Source organism: Vulpes vulpes, chromosome 14 (genome assembly GCF_048418805.1).
Source record: "Vulpes vulpes isolate BD-2025 chromosome 14, VulVul3, whole genome shotgun sequence".
Taxonomy (NCBI): Eukaryota; Metazoa; Chordata; class Mammalia; order Carnivora; family Canidae; genus Vulpes; species Vulpes vulpes.
Window position 1 is genome coordinate 25,901,319 of NC_132793.1, and position 15,424 is coordinate 25,916,742.

Here is a 15,424-nt window from a genome sequence, read left to right on the forward strand (position 1 = left end):
CCATTGAGCAGGGAGCCCGACGCAAGGTTCCATCACAACCTGAGCCAAAGGCAGATGCTTAACTAAGTCACCCAGGTGCCCTTGATGATGATGAATGATGTTAAGCATCTTTTCATGTATCTGTTTCCCATGTGTTTGTCTTCTTTGAAAAAATATCTATTCAGGTTCCCTGCCCATTTCTTCATTGGATTTTTTGTTGTTGTTAAGTTATACAAGTTCTTCATATATTTGGGATATTAACCTCTTATTGCATATATCATTTGCAAATATATTCTCCCATTCAGTAGGATGCTTTTCTGTTTCCTTCACTATGCAAAAGCTCTCTATTTTGTTTTTTGTTTTTAAAGATTTTATTTACTTACTCATGAGAAATAGAGAGAGAGGCAGAGACACAGGCAGAGGGAGAAGCACGCTCTAGGGAGCATGACCAGGGATTGAATCCCGGGTCTCCAGGATCAGCCCCTCGGCTGAAGGCGGCACTAAACCACTGAGCTACCCAGGTGTCCCATAAGCTCTCTATTTTGATGTAACACCAATAAGTTTGTTTTTGCTTTATTTTGCCATAGGAGACATTTTTAGGATTTTCATGGTTTTTAGGTCTCACATTTTAGGTCTTTAATCCTTTTTGAGTTTATTTTTTGTGTATGGTGTTAAAAAGTGCTCCAATTTCACTCTTTTGCATGTAGCCGTCCAGTTTTCCATCACCACTTGCTGAAAAGACAGTCTTTTCTCTCTACTGTATATTCTTGCAACCTTTGTTGTAGATTAACTATCTAATCATGGGTTTATTTCTGGGTTCTCTACTCTGTTCCACTATCTATGTATCTGTTTTGGTGCCAGGACCACACTGTTTTGATTACTACAGCTCTATAGTATAGACCTTGAAATCTGGAATTGTGATACTTCCAGTTTTGCTTTTCTTTCTCAAGATTGCTTTGGCTATTCAGGATCTTTTGTGGCTCTATACAAATTTTAATATTATTTGTTCTAGTTTTATGAAAAAAAATGCTATTGGTAGTTTGATAGGGATTGCATTGAATCTGTACACTACTTTGAGTAACATGAACATTTTAACAATATTAATTCCTCCACTGAGGCAAATATCCCATACACAATGAAATACTGACACTCAGGAATAAAGGTACGCACAATGGGGGATCTAAAGTAGTTCAGGAAAAAAGTTTTGTTCTGTATTTAACAACTTTTCTGAAAGCTTATCAATGTTAAAAAGAAATTCTTTTTTAAATGGGCTAAACAATAGACATTCAAATAGATGATAAAAATGGCCAATAAACACATAAAAATATATTCATCATCACTTATCATCAGAGAAATGTAAACTAAAACAATGAGACAGGAAGAAAAATATATGATTTCTACTAATGCAAAAAATTACTGAGAAAATTCGACACACATTCATGATACTTCCAATAGACTAGGAACAGAAGGGAACTTGCTCAACTTGACAAAGAGCAAAATATCTACAAAATATCCACAACATATTCATAGCTAACGTCATACTAATGATGAAAAACTGAATGTTTTCCCTTAAAGACTGAGAAGAAGGTAAGGATATCTATTCTCACCATTACTATTCAATAGAGCTTGAAATGTTAGCCAGTGAAATCAGTCAAGAGAAGATAATAAAAGGCACACAGATCAGAAGTAATATATAAAGCCAGCTCTTTTCATAAATGACACGATGGTCTGTGTAGAAAATTCCAAGAAACTTAGAGGAAAAATTCCTTGAAGTAGTAACTGAGTTTATCAAATTAAACAGGCTATAGATTAATATACAAAAATCAATAACAGTTATATGCAAGCAATCCACAATTAGAAACCAAAATTAAAATCACAATACCATTTATAATAGCCTCCCAAAAAATTAAATACTGAGGTGTAGACCTAACAAAACATACAAAATCTATACACTAAAACTATAAAATGCTGATGAAAATATCAAGGATAAATAAATAAAAAGACATATCATATCCATAGATTGAAGTCTCAAAACTGTCAAGATGTCAATTCTCCCCAAACTGATTTACTGGTTGAGTGTATTCACTATGAAAATCTCAGCAAAAAAAGAATTTGTAGATATAGGGAATCACACCACCTGATTTTATATCCTATCATACAACAATAATCAAAATAGTATGGTACTGACAGAGGAATAGACATACAGGTAAATGGAAGAGAGTCAAAAGCAAAACCTTTTACAAAATACAGCCAACTGATTTTTGACAGAGCTATAAAGGCAAGTTAATAGAGAAAGGACAGTTTTCACAAATAAATGGTAATTTAACAAGTGGCCATCCAAAAGGCAAAAAATGAACTGTGATAGAACTTTATACCTAATTCAAAAGTTAACTCAAAAGGAATAACAGACCTAAATGGAAAACATAGAACTTTTAGGGCCACCCAAATGGCTCAGTCAGTGGAGTATGCAACTCTTGATCTCAGGGTTGTGAAAGTTCAAGCTCCACACTGGATATAGCCATTACTTAAAAATAAACCTTTAAAAAAATAAAACTAAAAAAAAATAAAAAATAAAAATAAAAACTTCTAGAATGTAAGAGAAAATTTTTGTCTACAGTTAGACAAACAGTTCTTATACATAACAAAAAAACCCTATAAAATAAAAATTTAATTTTTTTAAAGATTTTAAGTAATTTCTCCACCCAACATGAGGCTTGAACTCATGACCTTGAGATTAAAAGTCGCATACTCCACCAACTGAGCCAGCCAGGTAGCCCTGGCTAAAATAAAATTTTTTAATCAATAAATTAGACTTCATCAAGATTCAAAACTCTTGGGACACCTGGGTGGCTCAGCAGTTAAGCATCTGCCTTTAGCTCAGGGTGTGATCCTGGAGTCCTGGGATCGAGTCCCACCTCTTGCTTCCCTACATGGAACCTGCTTCTCCCTCTGCCTGTGTCTCTGCCTCTCTGTCTCTCTCATGAACAAACAAACAAAAAGATTCAAAACTCTTACTCTGTAAAAGACACTTTGAAGAAAACAAAAAGGCTGGAAAAAACATCTGCAAATCATATATCCAATGGTTTATATCTCAACAACTTTATACATCCAATAGTTACAAAGCAATCCCAATCAGAAAATGGACAAAAGGGCACACGGCTGAACACAGAGCTGCCTAGGTGGCTCAGAAGGTTAAACATCTGTCTTTAGGCTCAGGTCATGATCTCCAGGTCCTGGGATCAAGCCCCATGTGGGGCTCTTCTCCCTTCCATGTAGGAGGCTGCTTCTCCCTCTCCCTCTGCCACTCCCCCTTCTTGTTCTCTTGTTCTCTCTCTCAAATAAATCAAATCCTTATTTTTTTAAAAAGATTTTACTTATTTATTCATGACAGACACAGAGACATAGGTAGAGGGAGAAGCAGCCTCCTCACAGGGAGCCTGATGTGGGACTCGATCCTGGAACACTGGGATCATGCCCTGAGCTGAAGGCAGACGCCCAACCACGGAGCCACCAAGGCATCCCTAAATAAAATCTTTAAAGAGCACCTGAACATAAATTACACCAAAAGATACTGAAATAGAATATAAGTATACGTGAAAAGATATGGAAACCGGGCAGCCTGGGTGGCTCAGCAGTTTAGCACTGCCTTCGGTCCAGGGCATGATCCTGGAGACTGGGGATCCAGTCCCACATCACGTTCCCAGCATGGAGCCCGCTTCTCCCTCTGCCTATGTCTCTGCCTCTCTCTCTCTCTCTGTCTCATGAATAAATAAATAAAATCTCTTTAAAAATGTATAAAAAAAAGATATGGAAACCATGACCCACTAGGAAAAAGCAAATTAAGTCTTGTGTGATTAACAGGCACCTATTAGAATAGATAAAAGAAAAAATATTGATAATACCAAGTGCTGTTAAGAAAGCACAGCAACTCATAACATCACTAGTAGGAATGAAAAATGGTACTCTCACTTTGGAAAAAAAAAAAAAGCGTGGCAGTTTCTCACAGAGCCAAACATATATATAACACAGTAATTCCATTCATACATATTTATCTTAGAGATAAATATTTTCACACCGAAAAAAAAAAAATATTTTCACACCGAAACCTGTATGCAGATTTTCATAGTGGCTTTATATGTAATAGCCCCAAACTAGTGACAACTCAAATGTTCCTTACTGGAAGAATGGATTATAACAGTATACTCATAAAATGGAATACCAGTTCAACAATAAAAGAAAGTGTTGATAAACACAAGTTGGAAAGATTCCAATACTATGATGAGTGAAAAACACCAATCTCAAAAGGAACATATTAGGGATCCCTGGGTGGCGCAGCGGTTTGGCGCCTGCCTTTGGCCCAGGGCGCGATCCTGGAGACCTGGGATCGAATCCCACGTCGGGCTCCCGGTGCATGGAGCCTGCTTCTCCCTCTGCCTGTGTCTCTGCCTCTCTCTCTCTCTCTCTGTGTGACTATCATAAATAAATAAAAATTTTAAAAAAAGGAACATATTATATGATTCTATTTCATTCTGAAAAGTATAAAATTCTAATAAGGCTATCCTAGGCTATCCAGCAGATTGATTCTATATTGTTGTGTAACAAATTACCACAAAGTTAGTGGTTTAAAACAACACGTATTTATTATTTTTTCAAGATTTTATTTATTTGACAGAGAGATCACCAGCAGCGGGGAGCGGCAGGCAGAAGGAGGAGAAGTAGACTCCCCAAAAAGCAGGGAGCCTGACACTGGATTCAATCCCAGGAACTTGGGATCATGGCCTGAGCTGAGGGCAGAGGCTTAACTGACTGAGCCACCCAGGCGCCCAACACACATTTATTATCATCTCAAATTTCCAGGGGTGAGAACTTATGGTTTAGCTGGATCTTCCAGTCAGGGGCTCATTAAGTTTTAAATCAAAGTGTCAACCAAGCTGCTTTCTTTTTTAGAGCTCAGGGTCCTTTTCCAAGCTGACATGGCTACTGGCAGAAAACAATTTCTTATGGCTATAGGCCTAAGGTCAATTTCTTACTGGCTGTCAGCTGGGGCCTGAATGCAACTCCTAAAGAGGTCCCTACAGTTATTGTGATGTGGCCCTCACAATATGCATCTTGCTTCTTCAAAGTAAGCTAAAATTGTTCAATTCTTCTATCTCAAACCTCCAGGTCCTCCTTTATATTCATTTGAGACAAGGATACAAAGAGAGAGAACAAGAGTAGGGGGAGAAGAAGAGGGAGGAGAAGCAGACTCCCCACTGAGCTGGGAGCTTGACACAGGGCTTGATCTCAGGACCCTGAGATCATGACCTGAGCCAAAGGCAGACATTCAACTGTCTGAGCCACCCTGGTGCCCCGAGGTCCTTTTTTTTTTTTTTTTTTTTAAAGATTTTATTTATCTATTCATGAGAGACAGAGAGAGAGAGAGAGAGAGGCAGAGACACAGGCAGAAGGAGAAGCAGGCTCCATGCAGGGAGCCTGACACGGGACTCCATCCCAGGTCTCCAGAATCCCTCCCCGGGATGAAGGCGGCACTAAACCGCTGAGCCACCAGGGCTGCCCCCCTAGGTCCTCTTTTAAAGGGCTTGCCTGACTAGATCAGGCCAACTCAAGATAATCCTTCTTTGAGTTGACTTAAAGTCATCTAAGGACTTTAATTACACCTGTAAATCTCTTTGCTTTTGCCATATTCTATTGTGAGAAGCAAAGCGCAGTTCTCACCCCCATGCCAGATAAAGAGATAACAGAAAGACACAGGTATCGGGGGATCCCTGGGTGGCTCAGCAGTTGAGTGTCTGCCTTCAGTTCTGGGCGTGATCCCAGAGTCCAGGGATCAAGCCCCACATTGGGCTCCCTGCATGGAGCCTGCTTCTCCCACTGCCTGTGTCTCTGCCTCTCTCTCTGGGTCTCTCATGAATAAATAAAGTCTAAAAAAAAAAAAAAAAAAAAAAGACACAGGTATGAGAATCATCTTAGATTCTTGCCTAACACATCTAGCCTTCAGCCATCCCTCCAGCTGACCAGGTATTTGAGGCCAGCCCAGATTACCTCAAATAATCTGACCCAGGCCAGACAAAAAAAAAAAAAAAAACAACCCTACCCATCCAACAAACTCTCAAAAGGAATTGTGAATTGAGTATATAATTGTTTTAAGGCACCAAGTTTTGGGATGGTCTGTTACACAGTAAAAGCTAATGGATACAACACACATAAAATATTCAGTCATATGGAATAATGAGGGGGGCTCAATGATCAGGCAGAATTGTCCCTCCTGATGGGGCCAGGAATGCCACAGGGAAATGTACATACACACATATTTTTAATCTAAAAATTAAACAAGAAAATAAGCTTCATCTATTTAGTATATGGATTAACAGTGCTGCCCTCTTTCAATTCCTATATCAGTCCTACATCACAGTCAGTATCCTGAAATTCACTCACTTGTTCTCTCATCTAACCTTGTTAGATAAACAACTTTATTATCTAGTTTTAATAAGGTTTAAAAACATTAAAGAAACAGCAGATCTGAGATAACACTAAAAATGTGAGTACAAATAATAATAATAATGGACACCAAGAAAATAGCAGGGCTGATATTTTTACACCAAATATATAAACTCTTCATCAGGTACATTACAAGGTAAAACCAATAATGAGCATATCATTCATATCTAAAAAGAAGTTAGCCCAAAGTAATCAAAAGTAGGTAACAGGGATCCCTGGGTGGCGCAGCGGTTTGGCGCCTGCCTTTGGCCCAGGGCGCGATCCTGGAGACCCAGGATCGAATCCCACATCAGGCTCCCAGTGCATGGAGCCTGCTTCTCCCTCTGCCTATGTCTCTGCCTCTCTCTCTCTCTCTCTCTCTCTGTGACTATCATAAAATAAAAAATAAAAAATAAAAAAAAAAAACTAAAAAAAAAGTAGGTAACAGGGCAGCCCGGGTGGCTCAGCGGTTTAGCGCCACCTTCAGGCCAGGGTGTGACCCTGGAGACTTGGGATCGAGTCCCACCCACATCGGGCTCCCTGCAAGGAGCCTGCTTCTCCCTCTGCCTGCGTCTCTGCCTCTCTCTCTGTGTGTCTCTCATGAATAAATAAATTTAAAAAAAAGTAGATAACACTAACTGAAATTTAATATAGCTTCTATCAAAAAAATACAGCTTCTATCGATAAGATAATTAAATGTTAAGTAATTATTTTTAAAATACACTATAATTTTTAAATATTTTTAAATTTCTGTTTTAGAGTATCTCAGTGGATGTATTATAAAAAACTATATGCTAACTTAGATCTAGTTATAATGTATAAATAATATAATGTATGAAGATGTAAACTCCAGATATTTTTGTTACCATTAGGGGGATAATTTTTTAAAGATTTTATTTATTTATTCATTTGAGAGAGAGAGATAGAGAATATGAATGTGCATGTGAGTGGGGCAGGGTCAGAGAAAGGAGACAGAGAATCCCAAGCTGACTCTACACTGAGTATGGAACCCAGTGTGGGGCTTGATCCCACAACCCTGAGATCGCCACATGAACCAAAACCAAGAGTCAGATGCCTAACCTACTGAGCCATCTAGGCACCCTAGAGGAATAATTTTTAAAACATGACTCCCACTGCCACTGAAAAATAACTGCAGTGACATTATCAGAATTGTTCTTTAGCATCATTCTGACAGTAGTGTGAACAGTGCATCAGAGATGGAAAAGAATCTAAAAACCAAACAAATAATAAGAAACTAATGCAGTAGTAAGGCCAGAAGTAATTACTGCCTGAGTAAGAATGCCAGAACTGTAAGGAAAAAGACTGTGATGTGCATTAAGCAAGAATGAATGAAAAGAACATATACAAGCTATTTTTTAAAATTTTTATTTATTTATGATAGTCACACACACAGAGAGAGAGAGAGAGAGAGAGAGAGAGAGAGAGAGAGAGGCAGAGACACAGGCAGAGAGAGAAGCAGGCTCCATGCACCGGGAGCACGACGTGGGATTCGATCCCAGGTCTCCAGGATCGCGCCCTGGGCCAAAGGCAGGCGCCAAACCGCTGCGCCACCCAGGGATCCCTATACAAGCTATTTTTGAAAAAGAAAGAAAAGGAAATAAGAAAACATATATCTGTGTTGCTTTATAAACACAGAAAGGATAAATGCCATCTAACAGGCTTAAAAAGCAAGATTCAAAAGGATACATTTCCAAGTAATTTCATCTGCTTTCCAGAACAAAGCTCAAAAATGGTGACGTAAGTACAAAATATACAGAACTCAAAGTAAAATTCACCATATCTCTCCTTCAATCAAAAATTAGGAACACTGAACCAGAAAAATTTGACCCATAATGACAAACAGACCCAAAACTGACACAGATGGACCTAGAAGGTTTAAAAAGTTCTTGTATCTATTTCACATGCTGAATATTGAACACAGTAAACTGAGATGTGTAAAATATAAAAGACAGCCAAACAGAAATAGAGATTAAAAAAATAAAAAACCCACAATGTGTGGATAGCAAATTGAACCCTGTAGAAGAAAAGACAAGTGAGCATAAAGATACACCAGTAGAAACTACCCAAGACAGAGTATAAAGACTGAAAAATTATGAATACCACATTGGTAAGCTGTAACTTCAAATGGCCAAATATACATGTAATTACAGTCCGAAAGAGAGAGAGAAAGTGTAAGAGGAAAGTATTCAAAAAAGTAAAGGCTGAATATTTACCAAATTCGATTCAAGAAGCTTATTAACAAAACCCAGACACAAGAAGCATGAAAACAAGCTATACCAAAATACTTTATAATCAACCTGCTGAAAAAGAATGATAAAAAGAAAATCCTGCAGATCCCTGAGTGGCTCAGTGGGTTTAGCGCCTGCCTTCGGCCCAGGGCGTGATCCTGGAGTCCCAGGATGGAGTCCCATGTCGGGCTCCCTGCATGGAGTCTGCTTCTCCCTCTGCCTGTGTCTCTGTCTCTCTCTCTCTCTCTCTCTCTGTGTCTCTCATGAATAAATAAATCAAATCAATCAATCAATAGAAAATCCTGAAAATTACCCAACCTAAAGGAGGAGAAAAGATGCCTTACTCACTAAGAAACAATGATTAAAATAACAGGAGATATCTCATCAGAAATAATGCAGGCCAGAGTGGAACAACTCTTTTAAAGTACAGAAAGAAAAAACATTCAACCCTATAATTGTTTCAAGCAAATATCTTTTTAATAAGAGGAAATAATTTTTCAGACATACAAACACTTTAAAATACTATCACCAGTAGGGGCACCTGGGTAGCACAGCTGGTTAAGCGACCAACTCTTGGTTTCACCTCAGATTATGATCTCAGAGTCCTGAGATCAAGCCCTGCACTAGGCTCTGAGCTCAGTGAGGAGTCTGAGACTCTCTCCCTCTTCCTCTGCTCCTCCTGCTTGTGTGTTCTCTAATAAATTAATAAATAAATAATGCAATAAAATACTATCACCAGTTCACATCATGACAAGAAACATTAAAGAAAGTCCTTCTACCAGAATTAAAATGATACCAGATGGGAATCTGGATATAACCCATAGGCAATGAAGAAAGACAATGGACTGTTTAAATGAAAGATAGTAACAATGTACTGTAGGGTTTAAAACATACATAAGTAAAGTGTATGACAACAGCACAAAGACTGAGGAGGGAAAGTGGAAGTGTACTACTGGTAAGGTTCTTATTACAGATAAAGTGAAATAATATTACCTGAAAGTAGACTGTGGTAAATTAAGTAACTATACAATAAACACTAAAGCAACCACTAAAACAACAAAATAGAGAGGTATGACTAAGAGACAAAAAAAGGGAACTGAAAATGTTTTTTAAAAATCCTTATCCAAAAGAGGACAGAAAAATAAGAAAAAACAAAGAACAGGTGGGACAAATAGAAAACAACACGATGGCAGATTTAAACTCTACAACATCAGTAATCACTTTAAATGTAAATGGTCTATACACCTCAACAAAAAGGCACAGATTATCAAATTGGATAAAAGCAAGGTCCAACTATATGATGCCTGCAAACTAACAAACTCCACTTGAAATATAAAAGCATGAAAAAATATATATCATGCGAACACTAACTGAATGAAAGCAGGAGTGGCTGTATTATTGTAAGAGAAAGTAGATTTCAGATCAAAGAATATTACCAGAGTTAAAGGAAGTCATTTTAATATAGCAAAGAAGTTAGTTCATGAGGAGGAAGACAATCCTAAATGTTTATGAACCTTTTCAGGTAAATGCAAAATATATGAAAATCTACTAAAACCTTTTCAAAGAGGAAATAAATCCCCAATTAAAGATTCAATTCTTTCTATTACTGATAGGATAAGCAGTTAGAAAATCAGTAAGAGGGATCCCTGGGTGGCGCAGCGGTTTAGCGCCTGCCTTTGGCCCAGGGCGCGATCCTAGAGACCCGGGATCGAATCCCACGTCAGGCTCCTGGTGCATGGAGCCTGCTTCTCCCTCTGCCTATGTCTCTGCCTCTCTCTCTCTCTCTGTGTGACTATCATAAATAAATAAAAATTAAGAAAAAAAAGAAAATCAGTAAGAATATAGAAGATTGAACAGTGGTATCAACCAACAAGCTAATCAACACCACATGACAACATAAGATTACATCTTCTTTTCAAGTATACATGGAAATTTTTTTTCAAGGTAAGACTTTATTCTGAGCCGTAAAACAAGCCTCAGAAAATTTAGAAAGATTCAAACTATACAAGATATATTCTCTCATAATGGAATTACATTACAAATCAAGAACAGATAAGTTCTCTGTTTCCCAAATACAGGGAAGCTAAATGTCATACTTCTAAATAACCAAAAGAAGAAACCAGGGGCACCTGGGTGCCTCAGTCAGTTAAGTACTTGACTTTAGCTCAGGTCATAACCTTGGAGTCCTGGGATGGAGCCCCACATCAGGCTCTGTGCTCAGTGGGGAGTCTGCTTGTCCCCCTCCTTTTGCCCCTCCCCCAACTCATGCACACGCACACACTGCCTCTCTCTCCCCCTTCCTCAAATAAATAAAATCTTTAAAAAGAGAAATCAAAAGAAAAATTAGAAAGGTATTTTGAATCAATAAAAATAAAAACACAACATATGGAATATCTTTTTTCTCAGATAAGCATTTAATGTGCACAATAAAATTAAGAAAAAAAGTCAAATACTTCACCTCCCATCATGAGAAAATGGAAAGGATGCAAATTAAACCCAATTCAAGCATAAAAAAGAAAATAATAAACAAAAACAGATCAATAAAATAGACGAGACATCAATGAAACCAACAGCACATTTTTGAGATGATCACTTAGACCAATAGCCAGAATAATCAGGTAAAGACAGAAGACACAAATCACCAATAAGAGAGCAGAGACATTATTACAACTTAGATGAAGTGGACACAAACTAAAACTCACCTCAAAATAAATAGACCTAAACAGCTCTATATTTGCAGAAGAAACGAAATCTTATTAAAAATTTCCATGCTTGGAGCCTGCTTCTCCCTCTGCCTATGTCTCTGCCTCTCTCTCTCTCTCTCTCTCTGTGACTATCATAAATAAAAAAAAAAAAAAAAGAAAGAAAGAAATCAATAAAAAAAAAATTTCCATGCTCCACTGGTGAATTTTATCAAGCATTAAAGGAAGAAATAATAACTTCCATAAAAACTTTCAGAGGGCAGCCTGGGTGGCTCAGCCATTTAGCGCCTGCCTTCAGCCCAGGGTGTGATCCTGGAGACCTGGGATCGAGTCCCACATCAGGCTCCCTGCTTGGAGCCTGCTTCTCCCTCTGCCTGAGTCTCTGCTTCTCTCTCTCTGTGTGTCTCTCATGAATAAATAAAAATCTTTTTTAAAAAAATTGTTAAAAAAAAAAAACTTTCAGAAAATCTCAAAGTAAGAAATTTGGTCTGAATGTATCCTCTCAAAATTCATGGTGGAATCCTTATGCTCAATGTGAAGGTGTTAGAAGGTAGGGTTTTTGGGAGGTGATTAGGTCATGAGGGTGGATTAGTGCTCTTATGAAAAAACTCCCACAGAGTTTACATTTAAAGTGAGTTAATGGGGCGCTGGGGTGGCTCAGTCAGTTGCATCTGCCTTTGGCTCAGGTCATGATCCCAGGGTCTTGGGGTCGAGCCCCCTGCATCACATTCCCTTTTTGGCAAGGGAGCCGGCTTCTCCCACTCCCTCTGCCTGGCGCTCCCCCTGCTTGTGCTGTCAAATGAGTAAATTTTTTTCTTTTTTTTAAAGGGAGTTAATAAAAAGTAGTCCGCAACTTGGAAGAGGGCCCTCATCTGACAATACAGGCACCTTAATGTTGGAATTTCAGCTTCCAGAACTGTGAGAAAAAAACTTCCGTTGTGAGGCGCTTGGGTGGCTCAGTCGGTTAAGACTCAGGTTATGATCCCCAGGTCCTTTGATCAAATCCCGCATCAAGCTCCCTACTCAGTGGAGAGTCTGCTTCTCCCCACCACTCATGCTCTAATAAAGAAATAAAATCTTAAAAAATAATTTTTCTCTTGTAAGCTACGCAGTCTGTGGTATTTTGTTATAGCAATCCAAATAGACTAAGATACCACTTCAGTCAACAAGGACAGCATTACTTTTACTTTCATGAAAATCAGACAAATGCATTACAAGAAAATTGTACTCTAATACACGTTATGAATATAGATGCAAAAAAAATTTTAGATGCAAAAATTGTTAATAAATTTAACAAATCAAATCCAACAATATTTTATAAAAAGGATAATATATCATGATCAAATGAGTTTTATTCCAGAGGTTACTTTAACATTCATATTAAAAGTGAAAAAAAAAAAATTCATCTCAGTAGACTCAGAAAAAGCATTTGAAAAAATACAACATCCATGCTAACAAATGTTAAGTGTTAATAATATTTTAATCTGGTAAAAAAAAAAAAATTAAAAAGGGGGCAGCCCCAGTGACGCAGCCCCGGTGACGCACCGCCTGCAGCCTGGGGTGTGATCCTGGAGACCCGGGATCAAGTCCCACATGGGGCTCCCGGCATGGAGCCTGCTTCCCCCTCTGCCTGTGTCTCTGCCGGCCTCTCTCTCTCTCTCTCTCTCTCTCTCTACCTCTGAATAAATAGAAAATTAAAAATAATAATAATAATAATATTTTAATCTGGGTAAATGGAATAAAGGTGTTTTATAGTATTTTATTTTATCCTTGCAACTCTTCTGTTGAGAATTATTTCCAAATAAAGAGTTTTGGAAAAAATGACAAAATGCAAAAAGCTTTAGCTCAGTTCCCAAAACAAATTAAAAGCTCATAAATGCTAAATATAATAACCACTTAATTCAACCCCTCATATTATAGATGAAAAAACTGAGGCTCAGAGAATATCATTAATTTACCCAAGTCATTCTGTTAATGACTAAAATTCAAGTCTCCAGGATGAGCCTTCCTCCCACCCCACCCCCAGCCACCACATACATAATTTCATAACAACTCACTAACTTGTTTAAAACAGAAAAATAGATAACACATTTCTGGTTCTTTTTCTAGTTATATTCCTAAAGAAAAAATATCCCCACCACACAAACAGCCACAACAGGACATTTTGTGGAATTCCACCAAAAGTTGAGGATAAAAAGGTGGGATCTTGGTCTGAGCTAAGTAGAGATGGTAGAGAGACTGATCAGAGAGGGACATTAGGAGAGAGAATGAGATTTTAATCTGGAATATGTCACACTGATACTGTCGTAGAAAGAGAAAAGACAGGACTTCTATGGACAGTATTAACATGAATTAGCACGCAGGAGGGAAAAAAGCAGTCTGGAGTAAGTCAGGTTTTGTGTTTGAGTTCCTGAGAAGACAGAAACAGAATAGGCAGAAACAGGAAATCTAAGAGAAAGGTTGACTTGTGATGTTAATAAGACAACAGTAGATGAAGAAAGAGGTGGATTTTTGATACAGTGGCAACTTTGAGTGGAAATGTCCTATTGGATATGCAGATCTGGAGGTCTGGAATTAGAGACAAAGATTTAGGCATCTGCTTACTCAGGTAGGATAACTAACGATTAGAACATTACAGAAAAAGATGAGAAATCTTTTCTCTATCCCCAGATATAGCCAAACTCCTCAGAAAACAGGATGGCTATTGCAGCAACTCTTTCCCATAAAAACTGATGAGAAATAACTGTGCTTCAGGCACTCTGACCCATGAAGCTGCAAAGGACCCATTTGTGATGTCAACTGATACATTCTTGCAGCCGCACACAATGCTTATGGGCAAGGTGAAACAATCTTAGGGACATCACAGCTGCACCACCAGTAGCACATGAATTCTGACAACTCATGCACTTTTAGGTTCTAGGGAGTCATATCCGTTTTACAGGATGTACCTATAAGTAAGCAAATGTAACATAGATCTTGCAGGGAATATGGCAGACAGGCCAGACACAGAAGCACTCCTCTCCCAGTCCAAATGCATAGAAAAGCTAGGCTAATATAACCCATGCACATAGGCAAGCCCAAAAGCAAGAAGGGGAATTTCCCTGATGCTACAAACAACTAAGCTACTCAAGTCCAAGTAACTCCCAGGGCTACCTAAACCAGATGCAGGTTTTAGAGCTTGAGATAGGTGTTTTTTTAATGCCTGCAAGAAACTAAGAGACAAGAAACTGAAAATTACTTAGATGCATGAAAATACCAAAAAGCCACAAAGAACTATACAAGAATAACGTGAATTCAGATTTCCAGCCCATGAAAAAAAGTAGTTTTACCTCTGAGAAAATGAAACTCCATTATCACAGATAATGGCTTCAAAATCAGTCTACCCAAGTGGTCCATAAACTCTAAGCCAAGAAATTAGTCTAAGAACAGGTATGCCACTAAGGAAATCTCTCAGGTTCAGCAGAAACTCAAAACTTCCCTGGAGGAATACCCTCACAACCTGACTCACATAAAAAGTAAATCCTAGAGATGATAAGCATGTAAGTCTAAATTTTAAAGTATATGAAGAATGGAACCACCAAAGGTGGAGAAGGGTTTTTAACACACACAACAAAATAGGCAAACTTAGACCTCAAAACACAGATAAAATAGAATTAAATAGCTTTAAAATAATAATGTTTAGAATATACAGGGGCCCCTGGCTGGCTCAGTCATTAAGGCATGAAACTCTTGATCTCAAGTTTGTGAGTTCAATCCCCATGTTAGGCATGGACCCTACTTAAAATAAATAAAATCTTTTTATAAAAAATGCAGAAATAGGGATCCCTGGGTGGCGCAGCGGTTTGGCGCCTGCCTTTGGCCCAGGGCGCGATCCTGGAGACCCGGGATCGAATCCCACGTCGGGCTCCCGGTGCATGGAGCCTGCTTCTCCCTCTGCCTGTGTCTCTGCCTCTCTCTCTCTCTCTCTCTGTGTGTGTGTGTGACTATCATAAATAAATAAATAAAAATTTAAAAATG

The 15,424-nt window shown here is 38.3% G+C and overlaps 1 protein-coding gene and 1 non-coding gene across 2 annotated transcripts in view; both read right to left on the minus strand.

Annotated features, from left to right (window-relative positions):
- Positions 1-15,424, minus strand: part of ASXL1 (ASXL transcriptional regulator 1) — a 79,803-nt gene that overhangs the window by 29,448 nt on the left and 34,931 nt on the right. The window lies entirely within an intron of this gene.
- On the minus strand, positions 2,679-2,751 carry TRNAK-UUU (transfer RNA lysine (anticodon UUU)). The gene has a single exon. It is a non-coding gene; the product is annotated as a tRNA-Lys (tRNA).